This window comes from Simochromis diagramma, unplaced genomic scaffold (assembly GCF_900408965.1).
Source record: "Simochromis diagramma unplaced genomic scaffold, fSimDia1.1 OVJJ01000768.1, whole genome shotgun sequence".
Lineage (NCBI taxonomy): Eukaryota > Metazoa > Chordata > Actinopteri > Cichliformes > Cichlidae > Simochromis > Simochromis diagramma.
Genome location: NW_024387035.1, coordinates 1,006,315 through 1,011,071, shown reverse-complemented (window position 1 = coordinate 1,011,071; position 4,757 = coordinate 1,006,315). Strand labels below are relative to the sequence as shown.

At 40.3% G+C, this 4,757-nt stretch overlaps 1 pseudogene; it reads right to left on the bottom strand.

Moving 5' to 3' along the window:
- Nucleotides 1-413: 413 nt before the first annotated feature.
- On the bottom strand, nt 414-2,203 carry LOC120740813 (annotated as a pseudogene).
- Between the last annotated feature and the right edge of the window lie 2,554 nt (nt 2,204-4,757).

Sequence of the window (4,757 nt, the reverse complement as noted above, 5' to 3'; positions counted from 1 at the left end):
AGAAGAAATGCTGATAGTTATTTTTTAGCCATTCTTATAGTCTTTAAGTGTTCTACTATAAATCTCAAGTTCAAGGATGATAAAACATAAGCAAAATTTAAAATAGTAAGCTACCACAAAATTTATATATATTTTTATTTTGTTATTTCAAATCTTTTTCAGTGGTTAAACAATTAGTATTGCTCACTCAGAAAAAATGAAGTCATCTGTAGTACTTTGTACTCACAATGATTAAGTCGTCCTAATTTAGTCATCTTAAGTAAGCGTTGTTAGTGTTTCTTTGTTTTCTAGGCAATGCGTTTGCATACGTTTTTTAAGCTCAGAGAACTAGTTAGATTTTACAGTGCGGATGTATGTGATATTTAAGAGCACACTGATAAGCATGAAGCATTTAAATGCACAGACCATTTTGATTCAATGCTTAAGATTTTAATGATGAAGAAGATGAGAAACAACAATTCATTCTGGGAAACAAAGCTTTGCTAAAAGCATTCTTTCAAGTACACATGCAATTTGCTCCTGTTAAAAGAGCAGCTCCAGCTTATGTCACTTGTCGCTTCATTCCTTATGCAGCAATACAGTAAAAGAAAAGAAGTAAATCAAATCAGAAGCAGATTCTTATTGTGATATATTAGAGCATTTGCTCTGTCGTCAGGTAGGCCACGCCTTCACGAGAGCCCAGGAATCAGCAGATGGCCCTGACACAAATAAATGGGTATTGGCTGTCACATCTCCCATCATTCCAACACTTGCTTCCTGTAAGTACATAAAATCAGCATGAACTGAAATCACAATCACATGGAGAAATGATCACTGATCTAAATATGTTGTTCTGTATAACAACAGCACCTGACACATACATGTGTTTAGTATTGCATCAAAACACTATGTAAATAATTAATATGATAGAAAAATGTACTGCTGACATTTTTTCACTCATCACTGTTTGTCACATTAAATGCATAAAGATTATTTGGGGGATTCTGGGTATTGTTTCCTTTTTTTCTTTAACATTTATAGTGCTCTTACATTGTACTTTTAGCTTTACCTGAAAAATTCACCATTAAGCAATGCTCGTTTCCCCCAGCGTTGTTAGGTTCTCCGTGACACCATTGAGTAAATGTGAAATAGGTTCCATCAATCCAAAACCAGTAATTCTCCTAGAAAACAGAAAAACGTAGGCAAGACTATGTTTACAAGTAAGCTACAGTTCCAAGTTCTAAATGTGCATGTAGATACAATAATATGAAGAAGGAACTTTAAAGTCTTGAATAATCAGATCCCATCTTAAAGACCTCCATATCTACTGCAGGTGGGAACTAATCCCTGAGCCTGGTTCTGCCTCAGGTTTCTTCCTGTAAAATTGTTTTTCTTCCCCACTGTCACCACGTGCTTGCTAATGGGGGAGGGTCCTCTGAATAATGATAAGTGATATACCTGTTGACCATCTGAGCCACCAACCCATGTTAGTCCACTTTCACGAGAGGCACTAGATATGATGGCTCGAATGAACTGGTACTCGTCGTTGCTGTTTACAGATGCCAGGTTTTGCATTCAAGGACTGGCAGATTCGCTACAATGGAAATCAACAGACTGAGTTCATAGAAATGACAACGTAAACAGAAAGATTTAAGATTTCACAAAGAATAAATGATAAATTCACATCACTGCTTTTACCTCCGCCTGAGCCCAAGTCATTTGACGGTTATCGTAGAGAAAGCATCGATTCCCATACTGAGTCCAGCCGCTTGGACAAGATGCTGCTCTCTTCTCAACACGATGTTCTGCTGAAGACAATCAAAGAATATTGAGCTACTTACGGTGTCGGAAAAAGTTTTTAAAAATATAAATGATGAAGTAGAAGAGCTAAAGAAGAATCTGACATTTCAGCAGACGTTTGTCACCAGAGCAAAATCACAAAGTGAAGCTGTTGTGAAAGCAAGTTTTATTGTAGCAGAGGAGCCAAATCAGCCCGGTACCACTCTGAAGAGCTGCATGACCAAGCTGTCCAACGTCTTGTGTCCAGACAAAACGCAGATTTTGGCAAATGTGAGCCTGAGCAGAAATACGATTGCTGATCGGGTTTGTGAGATGGCCACTGATTTAAGAACACAGTTGTGTGAAAGAAGCAAAAACTTTATTGCATACTCTCTGTGGATGAAAGTACAGACATGATGGACATTGCACAGCTGGCCAGCTTCATCCCTGGAGTGGAAATATTGACCATTAAATCGATGCACGGGACAATGACAGGAAAAGACATTTTTTAAAACGTATGTCAAAGTGTAACGACGTGAAGCTGCCCTGGGACAAACTTGTTGGACTTACAAACAGAGCACAGCACGTACTTATTTCCATTTCTCAACCTCACAATCCAGAAACCATCCTGAGGACTCAATGTGATGTTTCCCTTCCTGTTGAGCGACTCTCTGGCCACTCCTAAATCCCATTTAGTCTTCCTTTAACCTGAACCTCAAAGTAAAATCTGCCTGAAGGAAACTCTGCTCTCCTAAAACATTAGGACATGGAGAAAACTCTCTGGATTGTCTGGATTTCTTCTTCACATACACCATACTTCACTTGTTTCCATCACAGACAGGATGAGATAAGGATGAGCTGTATCAGGATCCGAGAGACACATCTACGATAACTGCTGGCCCCTTCAGCTCAGCCTCAAACAGCTCATTCATGCTTTCCAGAGTGTCTCCTCCAGTTTCTCACAGCTCTCACCACAGTCCCCCAAATGATGCGTGATGAACCTGACCTCTCGTCCAGTCCTTGGTGGGTGGAGCAGCTTTCAGGGAGGAGAAGCTTTGGAGCAGGTGCAGGTGGCTTCAGAGCGTGAGAGCGTCTCCCCAATCGAATAACAATAACAGCAGCTGTACAAGTATTAATGGAAATGAAGAATATAATGTCCAGTGTTGTGCAATCCACATTATTTAGTGTCTTGTGCAGTGCAAATATGCTTAAAGTAATGAAGTGAAAACAGGTCCAGAATGTCCAGTGTGTGTAAGAACTGTAGTGTGGGTCAGTACTGTGTGGTGGTGTGATTGAGAGACCGTATCGCCTGCGGGAAGAAGCTCCCCTCAGTCTCTCTGTGTTGGTCTTCAGGGAGCGGAATCGCTTTCCTGACCTCAACAGAGAGAGTCATCAACCTTCACCTTTGCATGGCTGCTGTGACACCATGCGGCCATGTAATAAACCCTAATATCAATGAAAAGCAAAGTCATTGCTTTCAGAAGCCATTGGAATTCTTTCAATGGAATAAATAGGCAAGGAGTTTATGGGAGTTACAGAAGTTCTGGTGACACAGCAAAAAGGTTAGTACCAAGGACTCACACCCTTGGCTCCAGATAATGCAGTGCATTTATTCACAGTGTTACGTTCCCCTGAGGGGTCTAGGCGGGGAGGGGGAAGTAACAAAAGTGACCGGGTCAGAAAAAGGAGTCAGGAGGCGAAACAGTTAAATAAAACAGTTTTATTGAAGTTATTCAACTAAAAGAGACAGACAAGCCGTTATCACCATAAAAGAAACACAAACAAAATTCAGGCGTTGGTCAAATAAAGCAAAAAGTCAAAAGGAAAGCACAGCTGCACCAGCTGGAACCACCGCAAAAACACTCAGCTACCCTAGCTGTACCCACACGAATGGCACTCTGGCCCAGAGCTCACCCGCCGGGGCTTAAATACCCTAATTGCTGAGGGAGTCAGCTGTACAGGAGGGAAAGGTGGCATCTCAGGCAGGAGGTAGTGGAAACACGCCCACAAGGCACCCTCAGGAGAGAGAGAGGCCTCTAGGGCCGTAACAACAGTGAATAGCAAAACATGGTTTAATAAGATCAGAGCAGTTGAGGTAGGGCTGGGTATTGTCACTGACATTTGTGCCTCAGACAGTCAGAAAATTAAATTCTGATCACTTACAGTGCATATTGTGAGATTGTGAGAATTTAAAAATATCCATATTTTATATCTATGAAAAGAAAGCTGACACTAAGATTTCATAGGAGGTGTAAACACACAGCAGATGCCTTATGTGGAGTAAGTGAGGATATATGAAGCAACACTGAAGGAGATTTTCCTGGTCTGGTTTTAAGCATAACCTAAAATTCTATAGCAGTGTAGAACGAAGAAAACACATGGAACTGGCACGTAACATATAAAAACAAGGACTAAGAAGAGAAGAATGTATAAAACTTGCAATAAGTCTATTCATTACATTACAGACACAACCAAGAATTTTGTAATTTAGGTCATTTACATTACATTTCTTCAGTATTGAACAGCAGAAATGAGGCTCTTGTTGAAGTTAATTAAAAACCATGGCTGACCGTAACAATGGTAGGCTGATTTGTAATAAGCAAGCTAATAATGCAGAAAAAGATTTGAAGTACACTAGAGAGAGAGAAGAGATGTGCAAAAGTGTGATTTTCCCATGGTGGAAGCAAAACAACAAAAAGTCATGACGATGTTTACAAACGCGAAGTGTAGTTTGATCTTCTTTTGCTGCTGGTTCAGTGAATTCATTGAGTACTGAAACCTGCAGCTTCAGAATCTGTGAGATGTCGACTTTTAGCCCCGACAGTGTATCTGTGTACGTGCTGTCGGGTGAACGATCGGCACTTTGTGTTTACATCTGTGTGGAATCCATTTACCTGCTCTCTTACCTGAGAAAAATCCCACCACTTGGGGTTTTTTGGGGGTTTAAAAAAAAAAAAAAAAAAAAAAAAAAATGCAGCAAAGTTAAGATTTCTATTTAT